This window comes from Phyllobates terribilis, unplaced genomic scaffold, assembly GCF_046119375.1.
Source record: "Phyllobates terribilis strain yellow unplaced genomic scaffold, ASM4611937v1 Scaffold_27__1_contigs__length_16484149, whole genome shotgun sequence".
Taxonomy (NCBI): domain Eukaryota; kingdom Metazoa; phylum Chordata; class Amphibia; order Anura; family Dendrobatidae; genus Phyllobates; species Phyllobates terribilis.
In genome coordinates this window covers 6403005-6426694 of record NW_027362787.1, presented here as the reverse complement: position 1 = coordinate 6426694, position 23690 = coordinate 6403005, and the positions used below count along the sequence as shown (strand labels likewise).

The 23690-nt window shown below is 42.7% G+C and overlaps 13 non-coding genes across 13 annotated transcripts; all 13 read right to left on the bottom strand.

The window, feature by feature from the left end:
• Window positions 1–1052: 1052 nt before the first annotated feature.
• On the bottom strand, window positions 1053–1243 carry LOC141178566 (U2 spliceosomal RNA). Its single transcript, XR_012254839.1, has one exon. It is a non-coding gene; the product is annotated as a U2 spliceosomal RNA (small nuclear RNA).
• A 1115-nt stretch (window positions 1244–2358) lies between these two features.
• On the bottom strand, window positions 2359–2550 carry LOC141177961 (U2 spliceosomal RNA). Its single transcript, XR_012254452.1, has one exon. It is a non-coding gene; the product is annotated as a U2 spliceosomal RNA (small nuclear RNA).
• A 2599-nt stretch (window positions 2551–5149) lies between these two features.
• On the bottom strand, window positions 5150–5340 carry LOC141178565 (U2 spliceosomal RNA). Its single transcript, XR_012254838.1, has one exon. It is a non-coding gene; the product is annotated as a U2 spliceosomal RNA (small nuclear RNA).
• Window positions 5341–6455: 1115 nt separating this feature from the next.
• LOC141178564 (U2 spliceosomal RNA) lies at window positions 6456–6646 on the bottom strand. Its single transcript, XR_012254837.1, has one exon. It is a non-coding gene; the product is annotated as a U2 spliceosomal RNA (small nuclear RNA).
• Window positions 6647–7761: 1115 nt separating this feature from the next.
• LOC141178563 (U2 spliceosomal RNA) lies at window positions 7762–7952 on the bottom strand. Its single transcript, XR_012254836.1, has one exon. It is a non-coding gene; the product is annotated as a U2 spliceosomal RNA (small nuclear RNA).
• Window positions 7953–9067: 1115 nt separating this feature from the next.
• On the bottom strand, window positions 9068–9258 carry LOC141178561 (U2 spliceosomal RNA). Its single transcript, XR_012254835.1, has one exon. It is a non-coding gene; the product is annotated as a U2 spliceosomal RNA (small nuclear RNA).
• Window positions 9259–10373: 1115 nt separating this feature from the next.
• Window positions 10374–10564, bottom strand: LOC141178559 (U2 spliceosomal RNA). Its single transcript, XR_012254833.1, has one exon. It is a non-coding gene; the product is annotated as a U2 spliceosomal RNA (small nuclear RNA).
• Window positions 10565–11678: 1114 nt separating this feature from the next.
• Window positions 11679–11869, bottom strand: LOC141178558 (U2 spliceosomal RNA). Its single transcript, XR_012254832.1, has one exon. It is a non-coding gene; the product is annotated as a U2 spliceosomal RNA (small nuclear RNA).
• A 1115-nt stretch (window positions 11870–12984) lies between these two features.
• LOC141177500 (U2 spliceosomal RNA) lies at window positions 12985–13175 on the bottom strand. Its single transcript, XR_012254089.1, has one exon. It is a non-coding gene; the product is annotated as a U2 spliceosomal RNA (small nuclear RNA).
• Window positions 13176–14290: 1115 nt separating this feature from the next.
• LOC141178557 (U2 spliceosomal RNA) lies at window positions 14291–14481 on the bottom strand. Its single transcript, XR_012254831.1, has one exon. It is a non-coding gene; the product is annotated as a U2 spliceosomal RNA (small nuclear RNA).
• A 1115-nt stretch (window positions 14482–15596) lies between these two features.
• LOC141178556 (U2 spliceosomal RNA) lies at window positions 15597–15787 on the bottom strand. The gene has a single exon (XR_012254830.1). It is a non-coding gene; the product is annotated as a U2 spliceosomal RNA (small nuclear RNA).
• Window positions 15788–16902: 1115 nt separating this feature from the next.
• On the bottom strand, window positions 16903–17093 carry LOC141177911 (U2 spliceosomal RNA). Its single transcript, XR_012254427.1, has one exon. It is a non-coding gene; the product is annotated as a U2 spliceosomal RNA (small nuclear RNA).
• Window positions 17094–23411: 6318 nt separating this feature from the next.
• On the bottom strand, window positions 23412–23597 carry LOC141177847 (U2 spliceosomal RNA). Its single transcript, XR_012254383.1, has one exon. It is a non-coding gene; the product is annotated as a U2 spliceosomal RNA (small nuclear RNA).
• Window positions 23598–23690: the final 93 nt, after the last annotated feature.

The following is a 23690-nucleotide window of genomic DNA, read 5'->3' as shown; positions in this document are numbered from 1 at the left end:
GAGCTCCTGGACTCCCGTTAAGAAGACATGTTGTCAACCTCTAGATCCCTTACATGCCTGCACTTTTCGGCTTGCTGCTGCTGCAATCCACGCGTTTTAGATCTGCATAACTCCACCTCTTTAAACACAGCACCTTCACCCCCTGCTGTTCCCACCCGCCTCAACACCATTGGAAGGGAGGAGAACCAATTAAGGCGGGGGGTGGGGTGGAACGAGCAGCTGTCTACCCTTAGCAGGAGGGCTCCTGATTACATACCTCTCCTGCTGCTGCTGCTGCTGGCTGTCCAGCAGCAGACTGAAGGTGGCTGCTGCTGTGCACAGGTATATAAAGGCTCAGAGCCTATTATGACACGCGCAGCCAGCGTTCCATTGCCACATTCCATCTACTGCAGGCAGGATACCTGGCTGGCTGAATGTCGCTGAGAAGCTCACAGAGACCGCCATAAGCAACAGTTTAACAGAATGCCACAGACTAATCAACCAAACTTTTTGGGTTGGGTTCTCTTTTATAGTCTGCAGGCATTAAATGAAAGAAGTCAGTGTTCCAGCAGAAGGAGACAACGTTTCAGAAAAGGCAATGTAGCAAACCAAAAAAGAAATTTTAAGCGCAGCAGAGTAACCAGCGCACATACCTGTTAGCTCAGGTGAGTTTAAAAGGCTGCTGTTGATAACAAGGGCATTTGCTAAATAGATGGTGTGTGTGCAACAATATACTGAAAGGTCAATTATATTGTGCAGCTTATCTCACCACCTGTAGTTATTTAGGTGAAAGCTCCAAAATGCTTGCCTAATATGTCTGTTTATCCAAAAGGAAGTAAAAAGGGAGAGCTAGAAAGATATCATTGCATCACATTACATGGCAATGCAATGCACAGTTGCTGAAGTTGAACCAAAATGAGCTTGTAATCTGGCTTCTGCAACTTTGAACATGAAAAATCCAATGAGGAGAAGAAAAGCAAAGCCAAAGAGTCCATCCCAAAATCCGACAAACAAGCAAAATGAACAAAAAACATTGAATTCAATTCTTTCTGATTTTAGAAACTGCATTAAAGAAGGGGTGCACCGGTCCTGGAGATACTGCAATACCAGGTCAATGCGTGGAGTGGACAGAGCAAGCTCTTTTTCCATCTCCCTGTTCTAAAAATCCATTTAATATATGGTCCCCAGATAGGGGACGTATCAGATATTAAACTGATAAGAACAGATACTACACTTGATCTTAGCCAAAAGGCCGAGAAGCGATAACCAGAATTGGTTTCAAACTACGGAGCCACCCAAGGATCCTGAAAAGTCCATTTGTGGAGATGAGCTCCTGGACTCCCGTTAAGAAGACATGTTGTCAACCTCTAGATCCCTTACATGCCTGCACTTTTCGGCTTGCTGCTGCTGCAATCCACGCGTTTTAGATCTGCATAACTCCACCTCTTTAAACACAGCACCTTCACCCCCTGCTGTTCCCACCCGCCTCAACACCGTTGGAAGGGAGGAGAACCAATTAAGGCGGGGGGTGGGGTGGAACGAGCAGCTGTCTACCCTTAGCAGGAGGGCTCCTGATTACATACCTCTCCTGCTGCTGCTGCTGCTGGCTGTCCAGCAGCAGACTGAAGGTGGCTGCTGCTGTGCACAGGTATATAAAGGCTCAGAGCCTATTATGACACGCGCAGCCAGCGTTCCATTGCCACATTCCATCTACTGCAGGCAGGATACCTGGCTGGCTGAATGTCGCTGAGAAGCTCACAGAGACCGCCATAAGCAACAGTTTAACAGAATGCCACAGACTAATCAACCAAACTTTTTGGGTTGGGTTCTCTTTTATAGTCTGCAGGCATTAAATGAAAGAAGTCAGTGTTCCAGCAGAAGGAGACAACGTTTCAGAAAAGGCATTGTAGCAAACCAAAAAAGAAATTTTAAGCGCAGCAGAGTAACCAGCGCACATACCTGTTAGCGCAGGTGAGTTTAAAAGGCTGCTGTTGATAACAAGGGCATTTGCTAAATAGATGGTGTGTGTGCAACAATATACTGAAAGGTCAATTATATTGTGCAGCTTATCTCACCACCTGTAGTTATTTAGGTGAAAGCTCCAAAATGCTTGCCTAATATGTCTGTTTATCCAAAAGGAAGTAAAAAGGGAGAGCTAGAAAGATAGCATTGCATCACATTACATGGCAATGCAATGCACAGTTGCTGAAGTTGAACCAAAATGAGCTTGTAATCTGGCTTCTGCAACTTTGAACATGAAAAATCCAATGAGGAGAAGAAAAGCAAAGCCAAAGAGTCCATCCCAAAATCCGACAAACAAGCAAAATGAACAAAAAACATTGAATTCAATTCTTTCTGATTTTAGAAACTGCATTAAAGAAGGGGTGCACCGGTCCTGGAGATACTGCAATACCAGGTCAATGCGTGGAGTGGACAGAGCAAGCTCTTTTTCCATCTCCCTGTTCTAAAAATCCATTTAATATATGGTCCCCAGATAGGGGACGTATCAGATATTAAACTGATAAGAACAGATTTTTTTTTTTTTTTTTTTTTTTTTCATAACACTCAGATTACAAGTACCATCTCGATTCCATACTTCTGAAAACGGTGATGGACCAAATCCATCATCGTGTCATTTTAAAACAAAAAAACATTATTTAATGCATATACAAAAAAAACAAAACAACAACCAGTATTTCCTCTCAGACACATAATATATAGAGGAAGGAAACAAAACACATTACTGCATTCCTCCCTTCAACGCATAATATGTTAGATACTCCAACAGTCCTTTCTCTTGCGAGAAAGATTCAAAGTTTGTATTCACATAATCTATCCATGTCCTTCCCACCTTATAGGTTTCAAAAAACCTCTCTTTATTTGCCTTCACACTTGCGATTACCTTTGGAAAAAAAGCTTCAAAACACACACCACTTCCCTTCATTTCCGCAATTCCTTTTTTAACTTTGTCCATTTCTTTATCAGCTTCCTCCTCTTCTGTTTGCCTCTGAACCTCTACCGTCTTCTTTTTTTCTTTCTTTTCCGCCTTTGCACTTTCCATCTTCTCCTTATTACTCTTTCTCTTTGGGCATTCCTTAAACCTATGCCCAATTTCCATACACAGGTTACACTTATTCCTTTCTACTGGACATGATTTAGAAACATGTCCTTCCGCTTTACACTTCCAACACTTTTCTGCAGTACAGTCTTCACGTTTATGACCATATACCTCACAAATTGAACAAAAGGAATCCATCCCATTAAAGAATAAATTCCCACTTACTTTACCAAGCTTAAACCTTTGAGGCGGGTAGGAAAAACTCCTATCCTTGTTCATGTTAAATTCCACAAAAAATTTCCACTTTCCCGTCCATACTCCGAATTCATTCATTACTTTACCTTTTGATACTACAGACTTGGCAAAACCACTCAAAAACGTGACAATGTCCTCTTCTGGAACCAGTGGTGAAAACATCTTCACTGTCACCATCTTTTCACTACTAAATACGTGACGTTGAAACCGAATTCCAACAAACTTCTCATGTCTCAATTCATCAAAAGAATCCATATAGTTCTCCAAAATCTTCCTAGACTCAAAAAACACGTCATAGACACCCTTTTGGGGATAATCCATAACTGCCACGATGTCTTCTTTTTTCACCTTTGCGACACCCAAGATGATCTCCTTCATAATAAACCGAAAGTCCTTAACCTTCTGACAGTCTCTCCGGACAAAAATCCGGAAAGCGGTCTCCACACGTGCATGTTCTGGAACCTCCAACTTCGGCCACAACTCCGCCTCTGTTGCCATGATTCTCCAACAGAATGAGCGTAATCTCCACTCCAACACACAGAAGGAGCGAGTATGATCGCTTCCCGTTGTCTGGGGACTAAGCCGACACGCCTATAGCAGCAAGAGGGTGAAGTCCCCACAATTAAGTAAGGACGATCCCCCAAGGCCGACGAGCCAGGTACCCCAGACACCTCCAACCAAAACCAAGGCAGCAATCGCTAAATCACTGCACTTGATCTTAGCCAAAAGGCCGAGAAGCGATAACCAGAATTGGTTTCAAACTACGGAGCCACCCAAGGATCCTGAAAAGTCCATTTGTGGAGATGAGCTCCTGGACTCCCGTTAAGAAGACATGTTGTCAACCTCTAGATCCCTTACATGCCTGCACTTTTCGGCTTGCTGCTGCTGCAATCCACGCGTTTTAGATCTGCATAACTCCACCTCTTTAAACACAGCACCTTCACCCCCTGCTGTTCCCACCCGCCTCAACACCGTTGGAAGGGAGGAGAACCAATTAAGGCGGGGGGTGGGGTGGAACGAGCAGCTGTCTACCCTTAGCAGGAGGGCTCCTGATTACATACCTCTCCTGCTGCTGCTGCTGCTGGCTGTCCAGCAGCAGACTGAAGGTGGCTACTGCTGTGCACAGGTATATAAAGGCTCAGAGCCTATTATGACACGCGCAGCCAGCGTTCCATTGCCACATTCCATCTACTGCAGGCAGGATACCTGGCTGGCTGAATGTCGCTGAGAAGCTCACAGAGACCGCCATAAGCAACAGTTTAACAGAATGCCACAGACTAATCAACCAAACTTTTTGGGTTGGGTTCTCTTTTATAGTCTGCAGGCATTAAATGAAAGAAGTCAGTGTTCCAGCAGAAGGAGACAACGTTTCAGAAAAGGCATTGTAGCAAACCAAAAAAGAAATTTTAAGCGCAGCAGAGTAACCAGCGCACATACCTGTTAGCTCAGGTGAGTTTAAAAGGCTGCTGTTGATAACAAGGGCATTTGCTAAATAGATGGTGTGTGTGCAACAATATACTGAAAGGTCAATTATATTGTGCAGCTTATCTCACCACATGTAGTTATTTAGGTGAAAGCTCCAAAATGCTTGCCTAATATGTCTGTTTATCCAAAAGGAAGTAAAAAGGGAGAGCTAGAAAGATAGCATTGCATCACATTACATGGCAATGCAATGCACAGTTGCTGAAGTTGAACCAAAATGAGCTTGTAATCTGGCTTCTGCAACTTTGAACATGAAAAATCCAATGAGGAGAAGAAAAGCAAAGCCAAAGAGTCCATCCCAAAATCCGACAAACAAGCAAAATGAACAAAAAACATTGAATTCAATTCTTTCTGATTTTAGAAACTGCATTAAAGAAGGGGTGCACCGGTCCTGGAGATACTGCAATACCAGGTCAATGCGTGGAGTGGACAGAGCAAGCTCTTTTTCCATCTCCCTGTTCTAAAAATCCATTTAATATATGGTCCCCAGATAGGGGACGTATCAGATATTAAACTGATAAGAACAGATACTACACTTGATCTTAGCCAAAAGGCCGAGAAGCGATAACCAGAATTGGTTTCAAACTACGGAGCCACCCAAGGATCCTGAAAAGTCCATTTGTGGAGATGAGCTCCTGGACTCCCGTTAAGAAGACATGTTGTCAACCTCTAGATCCCTTACATGCCTGCACTTTTCGGCTTGCTGCTGCTGCAATCCACGCGTTTTAGATCTGCATAACTCCACCTCTTTAAACACAGCACCTTCACCCCCTGCTGTTCCCACCCGCCTCAACACCGTTGGAAGGGAGGAGAACCAATTAAGGCGGGGGGTGGGGTGGAACGAGCAGCTGTCTACCCTTAGCAGGAGGGCTCCTGATTACATACCTCTCCTGCTGCTGCTGCTGCTGGCTGTCCAGCAGCAGACTGAAGGTGGCTGCTGCTGTGCACAGGTATATAAAGGCTCAGAGCCTATTATGACACGCGCAGCCAGCGTTCCATTGCCACATTCCATCTACTGCAGGCAGGATACCTGGCTGGCTGAATGTCGCTGAGAAGCTCACAGAGACCGCCATAAGCAACAGTTTAACAGAATGCCACAGACTAATCAACCAAACTTTTTGGGTTGGGTTCTCTTTTATAGTCTGCAGGCATTAAATGAAAGAAGTCAGTGTTCCAGCAGAAGGAGACAACGTTTCAGAAAAGGCATTGTAGCAAACCAAAAAAGAAATTTTAAGCGCAGCAGAGTAACCAGCGCACATACCTGTTAGCTCAGGTGAGTTTAAAAGGCTGCTGTTGATAACAAGGGCATTTGCTAAATAGATGGTGTGTGTGCAACAATATACTGAAAGGTCAATTATATTGTGCAGCTTATCTCACCACCTGTAGTTATTTAGGTGAAAGCTCCAAAATGCTTGCCTAATATGTCTGTTTATCCAAAAGGAAGTAAAAAGGGAGAGCTAGAAAGATAGCATTGCATCACATTACATGGCAATGCAATGCACAGTTGCTGAAGTTGAACCAAAATGAGCTTGTAATCTGGCTTCTGCAACTTTGAACATGAAAAATCCAATGAGGAGAAGAAAAGCAAAGCCAAAGAGTCCATCCCAAAATCCGACAAACAAGCAAAATGAACAAAAAACATTGAATTCAATTCTTTCTGATTTTAGAAACTGCATTAAAGAAGGGGTGCACCGGTCCTGGAGATACTGCAATACCAGGTCAATGCGTGGAGTGGACAGAGCAAGCTCTTTTTCCATCTCCCTGTTCTAAAAATCCATTTAATATATGGTCCCCAGATAGGGGACGTATCAGATATTAAACTGATAAGAACAGATACTACACTTGATCTTAGCCAAAAGGCCGAGAAGCGATAACCAGAATTGGTTTCAAACTACGGAGCCACCCAAGGATCCTGAAAAGTCCATTTGTGGAGATGAGCTCCTGGACTCCCGTTAAGAAGACATGTTGTCAACCTCTAGATCCCTTACATGCCTGCACTTTTCGGCTTGCTGCTGCTGCAATCCACGCGTTTTAGATCTGCATAACTCCACCTCTTTAAACACAGCACCTTCACCCCCTGCTGTTCCCACCCGCCTCAACACCGTTGGAAGGGAGGAGAACCAATTAAGGCGGGGGGTGGGGTGGAACGAGCAGCTGTCTACCCTTAGCAGGAGGGCTCCTGATTACATACCTCTCCTGCTGCTGCTGCTGCTGGCTGTCCAGCAGCAGACTGAAGGTGGCTGCTGCTGTGCACAGGTATATAAAGGCTCAGAGCCTATTATGACACGCGCAGCCAGCGTTCCATTGCCACATTCCATCTACTGCAGGCAGGATACCTGGCTGGCTGAATGTCGCTGAGAAGCTCACAGAGACCGCCATAAGCAACAGTTTAACAGAATGCCACAGACTAATCAACCAAACTTTTTGGGTTGGGTTCTCTTTTATAGTCTGCAGGCATTAAATGAAAGAAGTCAGTGTTCCAGCAGAAGGAGACAACGTTTCAGAAAAGGCATTGTAGCAAACCAAAAAAGAAATTTTAAGCGCAGCAGAGTAACCAGCGCACATACCTGTTAGCTCAGGTGAGTTTAAAAGGCTGCTGTTGATAACAAGGGCATTTGCTAAATAGATGGTGTGTGTGCAACAATATACTGAAAGGTCAATTATATTGTGCAGCTTATCTCACCACCTGTAGTTATTTAGGTGAAAGCTCCAAAATGCTTGCCTAATATGTCTGTTTATCCAAAAGGAAGTAAAAAGGGAGAGCTAGAAAGATAGCATTGCATCACATTACATGGCAATGCAATGCACAGTTGCTGAAGTTGAACCAAAATGAGCTTGTAATCTGGCTTCTGCAACTTTGAACATGAAAAATCCAATGAGGAGAAGAAAAGCAAAGCCAAAGAGTCCATCCCAAAATCCGACAAACAAGCAAAATGAACAAAAAACATTGAATTCAATTCTTTCTGATTTTAGAAACTGCATTAAAGAAGGGGTGCACCGGTCCTGGAGATACTGCAATACCAGGTCAATGCGTGGAGTGGACAGAGCAAGCTCTTTTTCCATCTCCCTGTTCTAAAAATCCATTTAATATATGGTCCCCAGATAGGGGACGTATCAGATATTAAACTGATAAGAACAGATACTACACTTGATCTTAGCCAAAAGGCCGAGAAGCGATAACCAGAATTGGTTTCAAACTACGGAGCCACCCAAGGATCCTGAAAAGTCCATTTGTGGAGATGAGCTCCTGGACTCCCGTTAAGAAGACATGTTGTCAACCTCTAGATCCCTTATATGCCTGCACTTTTCGGCTTGCTGCTGCTGCAATCCACGCATTTTAGATCTGCATAACTCCACCTCTTTAAACACAGCACCTTCACCCCCTGCTGTTCCCACCCGCCTCAACACCGTTGGAAGGGAGGAGAACCAATTAAGGCGGGGGGTGGGGTGGAACGAGCAGCTGTCTACCCTTAGCAGGAGGGCTCCTGATTACATACCTCTCCTGCTGCTGCTGCTGCTGGCTGTCCAGCAGCAGACTGAAGGTGGCTGCTGCTGTGCACAGGTATATAAAGGCTCAGAGCCTATTATGACACGCGCAGCCAGCGTTCCATTGCCACATTCCATCTACTGCAGGCAGGATACCTGGCTGGCTGAATGTCGCTGAGAAGCTCACAGAGACCGCCATAAGCAACAGTTTAACAGAATGCCACAGACTAATCAACCAAACTTTTTGGGTTGGGTTCTCTTTTATAGTCTGCAGGCATTAAATGAAAGAAGTCAGTGTTCCAGCAGAAGGAGACAACGTTTCAGAAAAGGCATTGTAGCAAACCAAAAAAGAAATTTTAAGCGCAGCAGAGTAACCAGCGCACATACCTGTTAGCTCAGGTGAGTTTAAAAGGCTGCTGTTGATAACAAGGGCATTTGCTAAATAGATGGTGTGTGTGCAACAATATACTGAAAGGTCAATTATATTGTGCAGCTTATCTCACCACCTGTAGTTATTTAGGTGAAAGCTCCAAAATGCTTGCCTAATATGTCTGTTTATCCAAAAGGAAGTAAAAAGGGAGAGCTAGAAAGATAGCATTGCATCACATTACATGGCAATGCAATGCACAGTTGCTGAAGTTGAACCAAAATGAGCTTGTAATCTGGCTTCTGCAACTTTGAACATGAAAAATCCAATGAGGAGAAGAAAAGCAAAGCCAAAGAGTCCATCCCAAAATCCGACAAACAAGCAAAATGAACAAAAAACATTGAATTCAATTCTTTCTGATTTTAGAAACTGCATTAAAGAAGGGGTGCACCGGTCCTGGAGATACTGCAATACCAGGTCAATGCGTGGAGTGGACAGAGCAAGCTCTTTTTCCATCTCCCTGTTCTAAAAATCCATTTAATATATGGTCCCCAGATAGGGGACGTATCAGATATTAAACTGATAAGAACAGATACTACACTTGATCTTAGCCAAAAGGCCGAGAAGCGATAACCAGAATTGGTTTCAAACTACGGAGCCACCCAAGGATCCTGAAAAGTCCATTTGTGGAGATGAGCTCCTGGACTCCCGTTAAGAAGACATGTTGTCAACCTCTAGATCCCTTACATGCCTGCACTTTTCGGCTTGCTGCTGCTGCAATCCACGCGTTTTAGATCTGCATAACTCCACCTCTTTAAACACAGCACCTTCACCCCCTGCTGTTCCCACCCGCCTCAACACCGTTGGAAGGGAGGAGAACCAATTAAGGCGGGGGGTGGGGTGGAACGAGCAGCTGTCTACCCTTAGCAGGAGGGCTCCTGATTACATACCTCTCCTGCTGCTGCTGCTGCTGGCTGTCCAGCAGCAGACTGAAGGTGGCTGCTGCTGTGCACAGGTATATAAAGGCTCAGAGCCTATTATGACACGCGCAGCCAGCGTTCCATTGCCACATTCCATCTACTGCAGGCAGGATACCTGGCTGGCTGAATGTCGCTGAGAAGCTCACAGAGACCGCCATAAGCAACAGTTTAACAGAATGCCACAGACTAATCAACCAAACTTTTTGGGTTGGGTTCTCTTTTATAGTCTGCAGGCATTAAATGAAAGAAGTCAGTGTTCCAGCAGAAGGAGACAACGTTTCAGAAAAGGCATTGTAGCAAACCAAAAAAGAAATTTTAAGCGCAGCTGAGTAACCAGCGCACATACCTGTTAGCTCAGGTGAGTTTAAAAGGCTGCTGTTGATAACAAGGGCATTTGCTAAATAGATGGTGTGTGTGCAACAATATACTGAAAGGTCAATTATATTGTGCAGCTTATCTCACCACCTGTAGTTATTTAGGTGAAAGCTCCAAAATGCTTGCCTAATATGTCTGTTTATCCAAAAGGAAGTAAAAAGGGAGAGCTAGAAAGATAGCATTGCATCACATTACATGGCAATGCAATGCACAGTTGCTGAAGTTGAACCAAAATGAGCTTGTAATCTGGCTTCTGCAACTTTGAACATGAAAAATCCAATGAGGAGAAGAAAAGCAAAGCCAAAGAGTCCATCCCAAAATCCGACAAACAAGCAAAATGAACAAAAAACATTGAATTCAATTCTTTCTGATTTTAGAAACTGCATTAAAGAAGGGGTGCACCGGTCCTGGAGATACTGCAATACCAGGTCAATGCGTGGAGTGGACAGAGCAAGCTCTTTTTCCATCTCCCTGTTCTAAAAATCCATTTAATATATGGTCCCCAGATAGGGGACGTATCAGATATTAAACTGATAAGAACAGATACTACACTTGATCTTAGCCAAAAGGCCGAGAAGCGATAACCAGAATTGGTTTCAAACTACGGAGCCACCCAAGGATCCTGAAAAGTCCATTTGTGGAGATGAGCTCCTGGACTCCCGTTAAGAAGACATGTTGTCAACCTCTAGATCCCTTACATGCCTGCACTTTTCGGCTTGCTGCTGCTGCAATCCACGCGTTTTAGATCTGCATAACTCCACCTCTTTAAACACAGCACCTTCACCCCCTGCTGTTCCCACCCGCCTCAACACCGTTGGAAGGGAGGAGAACCAATTAAGGCGGGGGTGGGGTGGAACGAGCAGCTGTCTACCCTTAGCAGCAGGGCTCCTGATTACATACCTCTCCTGCTGCTGCTGCTGCTGGCTGTCCAGCAGCAGACTGAAGGTGGCTGCTGCTGTGCACAGGTATATAAAGGCTCAGAGCCTATTATGACACGCGCAGCCAGCGTTCCATTGCCACATTCCATCTACTGCAGGCAGGATACCTGGCTGGCTGAATGTCGCTGAGAAGCTCACAGAGACCGCCATAAGCAACAGTTTAACAGAATGCCACAGACTAATCAACCAAACTTTTTGGGTTGGGTTCTCTTTTATAGTCTGCAGGCATTAAATGAAAGAAGTCAGTGTTCCAGCAGAAGGAGACAACGTTTCAGAAAAGGCATTGTAGCAAACCAAAAAAGAAATTTTAAGAGCAGCAGAGTAACCAGCGCACATACCTGTTAGCTCAGGTGAGTTTAAAAGGCTGCTGTTGATAACAAGGGCATTTGCTAAATAGATGGTGTGTGTGCAACAATATACTGAAAGGTCAATTATATTGTGCAGCTTATCTCACCACCTGTAGTTATTTAGGTGAAAGCTCCAAAATGCTTGCCTAATATGTCTGTTTATCCAAAAGGAAGTAAAAAGGGAGAGCTAGAAAGATAGCATTGCATCACATTACATGGCAATGCAATGCACAGTTGCTGAAGTTGAAACAAAATGAGCTTGTAATCTGGCTTCTGCAACTTTGAACATGAAAAATCCAATGAGGAGAAGAAAAGCAAAGCCAAAGAGTCCATCTCAAAATCCGACAAACAAGCAAAATGAACAAAAAACATTGAATTCAATTCTTTCTGATTTTAGAAACTGCATTAAAGAAGGGGTGCACCGGTCCTGGAGATACTGCAATACCAGGTCAATGCGTGGAGTGGACAGAGCAAGCTCTTTTTCCATCTCCCTGTTCTAAAAATCCATTTAATATATGGTCCCCAGATAGGGGACGTATCAGATATTAAACTGATAAGAACAGATACTACACTTGATCTTAGCCAAAAGGCCGAGAAGCGATAACCAGAATTGGTTTCAAACTACGGAGCCACCCAAGGATCCTGAAAAGTCCATTTGTGGAGATGAGCTCCTGGACTCCCGTTAAGAAGACATGTTGTCAACCTCTAGATCCCTTACATGCCTGCACTTTTCGGCTTGCTGCTGCTGCAATCCACGCGTTTTAGATCTGCATAACTCCACCTCTTTAAACACAGCACCTTCACCCCCTGCTGTTCCCACCCGCCTCAACACCGTTGGAAGGGAGGAGAACCAATTAAGGCGGGGGGTGGGGTGGAACGAGCAGCTGTCTACCCTTAGCAGGAGGGCTCCTGATTACATACCTCTCCTGCTGCTGCTGCTGCTGGCTGTCCAGCAGCAGACTGAAGGTGGCTGCTGCTGTGCACAGGTATATAAAGGCTCAGAGCCTATGATGACACGCGCAGCCAGCGTTCCATTGCCACATTCCATCTACTGCAGGCAGGATACCTGGCTGGCTGAATGTCGCTGAGAAGCTCACAGAGACCGCCATAAGCAACAGTTTAACAGAATGCCACAGACTAATCAACCAAACTTTTTGGGTTGGGTTCTCTTTTATAGTCTGCAGGCATTAAATGAAAGAAGTCAGTGTTCCAGCAGAAGGAGACAACGTTTCAGAAAAGGCATTGTAGCAAACCAAAAAAGAAATTTTAAGCGCAGCAGAGTAACCAGCGCACATACCTGTTAGCTCAGGTGAGTTTAAAAGGCTGCTGTTGATAACAAGGGCATTTGCTAAATAGATGGTGTGTGTGCAACAATATACTGAAAGGTCAATTATATTGTGCAGCTTATCTCACCACCTGTAGTTATTTAGGTGAAAGCTCCAAAATGCTTGCCTAATATGTCTGTTTATCCAAAAGGAAGTAAAAAGGGAGAGCTAGAAAGATAGCATTGCATCACATTACATGGCAATGCAATGCACAGTTGCTGAAGTTGAACCAAAATGAGCTTGTAATCTGGCTTCTGCAACTTTGAACATGAAAAATCCAATGAGGAGAAGAAAAGCAAAGCCAAAGAGTCCATCCCAAAATCCGACAAACAAGCAAAATGAACAAAAAACATTGAATTCAATTCTTTCTGATTTTAGAAACTGCATTAAAGAAGGGGTGCACCGGTCCTGGAGATACCGCAATACCAGGTCAATGCGTGGAGTGGACAGAGCAAGCTCTTTTTCCATCTCCCTGTTCTAAAAATCCATTTAATATATGGTCCCCAGATAGGGGACGTATCAGATATTAAACTGATAAGAACAGATACTACACTTGATCTTAGCCAAAAGGCCGAGAAGCGATAACCAGAATTGGTTTCAAACTACGGAGCCACCCAAGGATCCTGAAAAGTCCATTTGTGGAGATGAGCTCCTGGACTCCCGTTAAGAAGACATGTTGTCAACCTCTAGATCCCTTACATGCCTGCACTTTTCGGCTTGCTGCTGCTGCAATCCACGCGTTTTAGATCTGCATAACTCCACCTCTTTAAACACAGCACCTTCACCCCCTGCTGTTCCCACCCGCCTCAACACCGTTGGAAGGGAGGAGAACCAATTAAGGCGGGGGGTGGGGTGGAACGAGCAGCTGTCTACCCTTAGCAGGAGGGCTCCTGATTACATACCTCTCCTGCTGCTGCTGCTGCTGGCTGTCCAGCAGCAGACTGAAGGTGGCTGCTGCTGTGCACAGGTATATAAAGGCTCAGAGCCTATTATGACACGCGCAGCCAGCGTTCCATTGCCACATTCCATCTACTGCAGGCAGGATACCTGGCTGGCTGAATGTCGCTGAGAAGCTCACAGAGACCGCCATAAGCAACAGTTTAACAGAATGCCACAGACTAATCAACCAAACTTTTTGGGTTGGGTTCTCTTTTATAGTCTGCAGGCATTAAATGAAAGAAGTCAGTGTTCCAGCAGAAGGAGACAACGTTTCAGAAAAGGCATTGTAGCAAACCAAAAAAGAAATTTTAAGCGCAGCAGAGTAACCAGCGCACATACCTGTTAGCTCAGGTGAGTTTAAAAGGCTGCTGTTGATAACAAGGGCATTTGCTAAATAGATGGTGTGTGTGCAACAATATACTGAAAGGTCAATTATATTGTGCAGCTTATCTCACCACCTGTAGTTATTTAGGTGAAAGCTCCAAAATGCTTGCCTAATATGTCTGTTTATCCAAAAGGAAGTAAAAAGGGAGAGCTAGAAAGATAGCATTGCATCACATTACATGGCAATGCAATGCACAGTTGCTGAAGTTGAACCAAAATGAGCTTGTAATCTGGCTTCTGCAACTTTGAACATGAAAAATCCAATGAGGAGAAGAAAAGCAAAGCCAAAGAGTCCATCCCAAAATCCGACAAACAAGCAAAATGAACAAAAAACATTGAATTCAATTCTTTCTGATTTTAGAAACTGCATTAAAGAAGGGGTGCACCGGTCCTGGAGATACTGCAATACCAGGTCAATGCGTGGAGTGGACAGAGCAAGCTCTTTTTCCATCTCCCTGTTCTAAAAATCCATTTAATATATGGTCCCCAGATAGGGGACGTATCAGATATTAAACTGATAAGAACAGATACTACACTTGATCTTAGCCAAAAGGCCGAGAAGCGATAACCAGAATTGGTTTCAAACTACGGAGCCACCCAAGGATCCTGAAAAGTCCATTTGTGGAGATGAGCTCCTGGACTCCCGTTAAGAAGACATGTTGTCAACCTCTAGATCCCTTACATGCCTGCACTTTTCGGCTTGCTGCTGCTGCAATCCACGCGTTTTAGATCTGCATAACTCCACCTCTTTAAACACAGCACCTTCACCCCCTGCTGTTCCCACCCGCCTCAACACCGTTGGAAGGGAGGAGAACCAATTAAGGCGGGGGGTGGGGTGGAACGAGCAGCTGTCTACCCTTAGCAGGAGGGCTCCTGATTACATACCTCTCCTGCTGCTGCTGCTGCTGGCTGTCCAGCAGCAGACTGAAGGTGGCTGCTGCTGTGCACAGGTATATAAAGGCTCAGAGCCTATTATGACACGCGCAGCCAGCGTTCCATTGCCACATTCCATCTACTGCAGGCAGGATACCTGGCTGGCTGAATGTCGCTGAGAAGCTCACAGAGACCGCCATAAGCAACAGTTTAACAGAATGCCACAGACTAATCAACCAAACTTTTTGGGTTGGGTTCTCTTTTATAGTCTGCAGGCATTAAATGAAAGAAGTCAGTGTTCCAGCAGAAGGAGACAACGTTTCAGAAAAGGCATTGTAGCAAACCAAAAAAGAAATTTTAAGCGCAGCAGAGTAACCAGCGCACATACCTGTTAGCTCAGGTGAGTTTAAAAGGCTGCTGTTGATAACAAGGGCATTTGCTAAATAGATGGTGTGTGTGCAACAATATACTGAAAGGTCAATTATATTGTGCAGCTTATCTCACCACCTGTAGTTATTTAGGTGAAAGCTCCAAAATGCTTGCCTAATATGTCTGTTTATCCAAAAGGAAGTAAAAAGGGAGAGCTAGAAAGATAGCATTGCATCACATTACATGGCAATGCAATGCACAGTTGCTGAAGTTGAACCAAAATGAGCTTGTAATCTGGCTTCTGCAACTTTGAACATGAAAAATCCAATGAGGAGAAGAAAAGCAAAGCCAAAGAGTCCATCCCAAAATCCGACAAACAAGCAAAATGAACAAAAAACATTGAATTCAATTCTTTCTGATTTTAGAAACTGCATTAAAGAAGGGGTGCACCGGTCCTGGAGATACTGCAATACCAGGTCAATGCGTGGAGTGGACAGAGCAAGCTCTTTTTCCATCTCCCTGTTCTAAAAATCCATTTAATATATGGTCCCCAGATAGGGGACGTATCAGATATTAAACTGATAAGAACAGATACTACACTTGATCTTAGCCAAAAGGCCGAGAAGCGATAACCAGAATTGGTTTCAAACTACGGAGCCACCCAAGGATCCTGAAAAGTCCATTTGTGGAGATGAGCTCCTGGACTCCCGTTAAGAAGACATGTTGTCAACCTCTAGATCCCTTACATGCCTGCACTTTTCGGCTTGCTGCTGCTGCAATCCATGCGTTTTAGATCTGCATAACTCCACCTCTTTAAACACAGCACCTTCACCCCCTGCTGTTCCCACCCGCCTCAACACCGTTGGAAGGGAGGAGAACCAATTAAGGCGGGGGGTGGGGTGGAACGAGCAGCTGTCTACCCTTAGCAGGAGGGCTCCTGATTACATACCTCTCCTGCTGCTGCTGCTGCTGGCTGTCCAGCAGCAGACTGAAGGTGGCTGCTGCTGTGCACAGGTATATAAAGGCTCAGAGCCTATTATGACACGCGCAGCCAGCGTTCCATTGCCACATTCCATCTACTGCAGGCAGGATACCTGGCTGGCTGAATGTCGCTGAGAAGCTCACAGAGACCGCCATAAGCAACAGTTTAACAGAATGCCACAGACTAATCAACCAAACTTTTTGGGTTGGGTTCTCTTTTATAGTCTGCAGGCATTAAATGAAAGAAGTCAGTGTTCCAGCAGAAGGAGACAACGTTTCAGAAAAGGCATTGTAGCAAACCAAAAAAGAAATTTTAAGCGCAGCAGAGTAACCAGCGCACATACCTGTTAGCTCAGGTGAGTTTAAAAGGCTGCTGTTGATAACAAGGGCATTTGCTAAATAGATGGTGTGTGTGCAACAATATACTGAAAGGTCAATTATATTGTGCAGCTTATCTCACCACCTGTAGTTATTTAGGTGAAAGCTCCAAAATGCTTGCCTAATATGTCTGTTTATCCAAAAGGAAGTAAAAAGGGAGAGCTAGAAAGATAGCATTGCATCACATTACATGGCAATGCAATGCACAGTTGCTGAAGTTGAACCAAAATGAGCTTGTAATCTGGCTTCTGCAACTTTGAACATGAAAAATCCAATGAGGAGAAGAAAAGCAAAGCCAAATAGACCATCCCAACATCCGACAAACAAGCAAAATGAACAAAAAACATTGAATTCAATTCTTTCTGATTTTAGAAACTGCATTAAAGAAGGGGTGCACCGGTCCTGGAGATACTGCAATACCAGGTCAATGCGTGGAGTGGACAGAGCAAGCTCTTTTTCCATCTCCCTGTTCTAAAAATCCATTTAATATATGGTCCCCAGATAGGGGACGTATCAGATATTAAACTGATAAGAACAGATTTTTTTTTTTTTTTTTTTTTTTTTTTTATATATATATATATATATATATACATATATATTTCCTTCTTTCCTTTTTCTTAACTTTCTTTTTAACTTTTTTTTTTTTTTTTCCTGTAATTAATATTTGTATTTTTCCAGAAAAAGATTTTCAATGACAACAAAGGCTACACAGTAAGTATATTCCATTCATTTTGCTTCCACAATACATCTGCTTTTCTTATGCCCAAAACCATTTTGTCCTTCCAAAAATACATAAATAAATAACTTAGACACAACTTAATACACTGTTCAACAGACACTTCATTATGTTTAAAAATCAAAATGTTTCTCACCTTCCAAATTGCCATCTTTACACATGTTATAATCACCCACACCACCTTAAAATCTTCTTCCTTTACACCCATCCCATAGAACACCCTGTTAAAATCTAAAAAATTAACATTACTCACAGCTTTAATCAGATTGCACATTTTCCTCCAGACTTTTTGTGCAAACTCGCAATTCCAGAATACGTGCATAGGAGTCTCACTACCTCCACATCTCTGTCTTGGACATTTTTCAAAACGAACAAGACCACGTCTATGCTGAAATTCTCGTGTCGGTAAGCAATCCTTTATTATACACCATAACAAATCTTTATGTTCATTTGATAAGAACACATAGTTTACATTCAGCCAAATCCTGTCCACTATCTTTGGCATAAAGTGCTCCACTGGACTAGTGTTTAACCTTCCTTCCAAGACTTGTAATATCTTTTTATGACACCTCAGTACCTTAAGATCAAAACCTTTTAGATCATAATCTCTCAAAATCTTTTCCAGCACAACATAGTTACTTGGAGGTAAAAATCTATAAGGTCTATTCAATCTCATGTCCACCCACTTATATTTTCTTATATAGAAACCCAAATTATAAATAGAAAAGGCTTTAAGCTTCGATTCTGACCCTAATAAAATATTTATGCAGTTTGCCATATACTTTGCATATAAAAAGGCTTTGATATCAGGATAACCTTTACCACCTTTCTTTTTTGGCTTATACAATTCTTCGCGCTTAACCCTTTCCATTTTTGATCTCCATAAAAAATTAAAACATACTTTAATAATTTTTTTCATCGCATTGACAGGTGGAATAAAAATGGTTGCAACATATAAAATCATTGGGAGTAAAACCTGCTTGATAATTAAAATCTTCCCTTCCAACGTTAGCTCTCTCAGATTCCAAAAAGACACCTTTTTCCTAACCCTCTCCAACAGTGATTCCCAATTTTTTACATTTCCACACTCTTCCGAAAAATAGATGCCTAAAATCTTTGCTTCAAAGACTCTCAATAATTTACAATCGGATTCTAAGATAAAACCGCCCATCGTTAAAACACCAGATTTCTCCAAATTGATCTTAAAACCTGATGCCGCCCCAAACCATTCAACCGTTCTTAAAACCCTATTCATACTTCTTAAATCTTTTACAAAAACAGTCACATCATCCATAAAAGCCACCACTTTAACCTGCTCTCCCCAACTCCCAGGAATAAAAAAACCATTAATCACTTTGTCTTTCCTAAAAGCAGTTAAAAGAGGCTCAATCGCACAGATAAAAAGAATAGGGGATAAGGGGCATCCCTGTTTCACCCCACAATTAATCTTTACACTTCCAGATAAAAACCCATTTACAGATACTTTACTAAAACATGCTTGATACAAGGATTTAATACGTTTACTAAAATCATCCGGGCAACCCATTCTCCTTAAAACATCGAATAAAAAATCATGGGCGACTCTATCATAAGCCTTTTCAAAATCCAGAGTAATTAACGCCATCTTCTGTCTTCTATCGGAAACATCCCATATTATGTCTCTAATTAAAATCAACGAGTCACTGATCTTCCGCGTTGGAACTGCACACGTTTGGTCTATATCTATCACCGAACTCACCACTTTCTTTAATCTATTTGCCAACAGCTTCGCATAAACTTTATAATCTGTATTTAAAAGAGTAATCGGTCTCCAGTTTTTTAGCAATTCTCTATCACCTCTTTTGTATAATAAAACAATTACCCCCTCCAACCATGACTCCGGGACACGACATAAAGACTCAACTTTTAAAAACATTTCATAAAATTCATTCCCCACAATATCCCATAATATTTTATAAAACTCAATGGGTAACCCATCCGACCCTGGTGTCTTACCGTTTTGCAATGTATTAACTGTATTAAAAACTTCTTCTTTTGAAATACCCTCTGATAATAATAATTTATTTTCCTTAGTAAAACACTTATCCAACCCTCCTAAAAAATGCTCCTTCAAAGACCTATCTGTATTTTTTGCTGAAAACAGGTTATCATAAAATTCTTTCACTTTCATCTTTTTCCCCTCCAAACTCCTTTCCCCCTCTAAAACCCCCATAAAGGCCTTTTTCTCACAGATTTTTTTAAAAAAGAATTTAGTACATTTCTCGTCTTCCTCCAACACCTTCACACGAGAATTAAAGATAATTTCTTTTCCTTTTTCTCTCAGACATTTTTGAATTTTTTCCTTCGTCACCATAATTTCCTCCTCCACATTAACTCCATTATTCCTAAACTGATACAGACACTGTAGATTTGCATTAAGGTTATTGTATGACTGTCGCTTATCCGCAGCTTTCCTCTTGCCTACTTCCATAAAGAATAATTTAACTTCCTTTTTCATGTAGTCCCACCATTTAAAAGTAGAGTCAAAACATTTCTTTTCTAATTTCAGTTTCTCAAAGAAAAATTTAAAATCCTCCCTTACCTCCTTATGCTGTAACAATGATACATTCAGTTTCCAATGAGACGGCCTTTTTCCCTCATCCGCCTCTACCATCAGTGTACATTCAATTATTCTATGATCAGAAAAAGGTGCTTTATGCGTTTTAAAATTAGAACAAGTAAAATCCTTGGATATAAACAAATAATCTATTCTCGAGGAACAACCTCTTCCTTCCCAAGTAATTTCATACTCCTTCTTCTGCCCGTCCAACCACCAAGCATCTTTTAGGTTAAAAGAAGATAAAATACCCTTGAGACAAGAAACCGAACCATCTTTTACATTATTTAGTTGACAATTAAAATCTCCCCCTAAAATTACTGGAACTACACCTGGGATAAAAAGCTGCAAAATTTCAAACAAATGTAACCTTAAAACTTTTTCTGTATTGGCATAAATATTAAAACATCTATATTTCTTCCCATTCCTTTCTACATCCACTCTTAGAATCCTACCAGGGTATATTTCTTCGTAGTTGGTAATCTCCCATTCCCTGGAACATATAAAACCAACCCCATCACTTCTGAATTCATTCCCGCCTGAAAAACATAAATTACCCTTCCATATACCCCGTAAAAAATCATAATTTAACTTCTTTGACAAATTACATTCTTGAAGAAATACAAAATCAAAATTTTCATTATTAAAATAGTCATAAATCACAGTTCTTTTATATAAGTCATTGAAACCCTGAACATTCAGGGAAGCTGCCCTGATCATCTTTTAGTGACTGGCACCGGGCTATCTCCCCCGCCCTCATCGGATTGCAAAGCACTTTCATCGATACTCAGCCCTTCCGACTCTGATGTACTGGAAATGTCAAAATCCTTTTCACAAGCAAATACTTTTACTACACATGGCCCTACACCACGCTCTTTATCATCTACACTTCTTTTCAAAATTTTTGATGAATCCATCCTTTCCTGACCACAGGGTATACTCTGAGATAAAAACTCCCTAGGGGAAGGCCCTATTACAGGCAGGCTTTGACTTTTCACTACCACCACCTTTCCCCCTGCGCCTCCCTTTTTTACTTCACCCCCTTGTTCTTTTATATTACTCTCTTTGCTTGGTGGAGGGACTTTCTGCATTAATTGTCCCACACCCACCAGCACAGACTTCAATTCTTCAATCCTCCGTTCTTCATTCTTCTTTTCTTCTTTCTTCTTTTCTTCTTTCTTCTGCTCTTCCTTCTCCCGACCTTCTTTCTTCTGCTCTTCTCTGTTCTTATCTTCTTCTAACTCCTTCTCCTTCTTCCTTTCTTCCATCTTTCTTTTCTCATCCTCCTCCGACCTCCTCCCTCTCTCTTCTTTCTTTCTCTTCTCTTCTTCCGGTGTTTTCTTCTTCTTTACTTTTCTCACCTCCTCCATTTCCTGCTCATCAGTTCTCTTTTCACTTGCTTCCTCACCATCCTCGGCTTCATTCTGCCGATGTTCTGATGAAGTATTCATCTCCTCCTCGCCTCCTTTCTTCTTATTTGGACATGCATCCTCCTGATGAGCTGAACCGGGACACCTACAACACTTTTTGCACACAATATCCAAATGTCCATATTTACGGCACCCATAACAGTAATTAGGCATACCCGAAAAAAACAGATATCCACGGCTACGATTAACATAGACATTTGGTGGTGGTCTAAGTACCCCACCTTCTTCTTCTGGGTCCTTCTTGAAGGCTACCAGAAAAACCCTTTTTCCGTTCCACACTCCGAACCTAGTTTCCCCACGTTTTCTTGGGATAACTTTCTCACAATATGCACTTAGATAGTTTATTACTTTACTATCAGTAACAAATGGACTGAACAAATGTATTGTTAGCAGTTTCATGGAGAACTGAAAGGAGGGAATCACTCTCACTCCAACAAAAAGCTCGTTCTCCCTATTAACTTCATAGAGAGTATAGGCTCTTTCACACTGAGAGTTCCCCATTAAAGTTAAATCATATATCCCTCTCGAAAAAAAGGATTGAAAACAAAAAAGTTCCTCCTTTTCAATCTTCAGAAATTTACAAATCTCTCTGAAGATAAACTCGGAATCCTTTTCCTGCCGATAACCAGGAGCCACCAACAAACGGAGTGTATCCTTCAAAGGATAATCCTCTGAAAAATAGTCATTGGAATTGTTCTCCCGATTTTCCCTCCTACCTCCAAATGGCCTCTTCGATTCCATATTCTTTTCCTCCTTCTTTTTCCACAGATGATCAGGAAAAAAAACGACACAGCAGATCGCAGCTCCACCCGGATTTCAATCCTCTTCGTCCTACCGACCTCCACACCACGAAAAAGAACCGTCCTCCAGGAAGAAAAGGCAAATCTAGACTTTGCTCCACACCCAATAGCAGCAGCTGGACCAAGATCCAGAAGGCCGAGTGCAAAGATCCACCTAGATCACCTTGGCCAAATGACGCAACCCACTACAGATCGCAGCCAAAAGGCCGAGAAGCGATAACCAGAATTGGTTTCAAACTACGGAGCCACCCAAGGATCCTGAAAAGTCCATTTGTGGAGATGAGCTCCTGGACTCCCGTTAAGAAGACATGTTGTCAACCTCTAGATCCCTTACATGCCTGCACTTTTCGGCTTGCTGCTGCTGCAATCCACGCGTTTTAGATCTGCATAACTCCACCTCTTTAAACACAGCACCTTCACCCCCTGCTGTTCCCACCCGCCTCAACACCGTTGGAAGGGAGGAGAACCAATTAAGGCGGGGGGTGGGGTGGAACGAGCAGCTGTCTACCCTTAGCAGGAGGGCTCCTGATTACATACCTCTCCTGCTGCTGCTGCTGCTGGCTGTCCAGCAGCAGACTGAAGGTGGCTGCTGCTGTGCACAGGTATATAAAGGCTCAGAGCCTATTATGACACGCGCAGCCAGCGTTCCATTGCCACATTCCATCTACTGCAGGCAGGATACCTGGCTGGCTGAATGTCGCTGAGAAGCTCACAGAGACCGCCATAAGCAACAGTTTAACAGAATGCCACAGACTAATCAACCAAACTTTTTGGGTTGGGTTCTCTTTTATAGTCTGCAGGCATTAAATGAAAGAAGTCAGTGTTCCAGCAGAAGGAGACAACGTTTCAGAAAAGGCATTGTAGCAAACCAAAAAAGAAATTTTAAGCGCAGCAGAGTAACCAGCGCACATACCTGTTAGCTCAGGTGAGTTTAAAAGGCTGCTGTTGATAACAAGGGCATTTGCTAAATAGATGGTGTGTGTGCAACAATATACTGAAAGGTCAATTATATTGTGCAGCTTATCTCACCACCTGTAGTTATTTAGGTGAAAGCTCCAAAATGCTTGCCTAATATGTCTGTTTATCCAAAAGGAAGTAAAAAGGGAGAGCTAGAAAGATAGCATTGCATCACATTACATGGCAATGCAATGCACAGTTGCTGAAGTTGAACCAAAATGAGCTTGTAATCTGGCTTCTGCAACTTTGAACATGAAAAATCCAATGAGGAGAAGAAAAGCAAAGCCAAAGAGTCCATCCCAAAATCCGACAAACAAGCAAAATGAACAAAAAACATTGAATTCAATTCTTTCTGATTTTAGAAACTGCATTAAAGAAGGGGTGCACCGGTCCTGGAGATACTGCAATACCAGGTCAATGCGTGGAGTGGACAGAGCAAGCTCTTTTTCCATCTCCCTGTTCTAAAAATCCATTTAATATATGGTCCCCAGATAGGGGACGTATCAGATATTAAACTGATAAGAACAGATTTTTTTTTTTTTTTTTTTTTTTTAGAACCTATTCAGGTTAAAATTAAAGTCCACTCCACAGTCCTCTTCTCCCCAAAGGGAGACAAGACGTGGACTCCAACTTAAATCATCATCAGGTTTTGGTA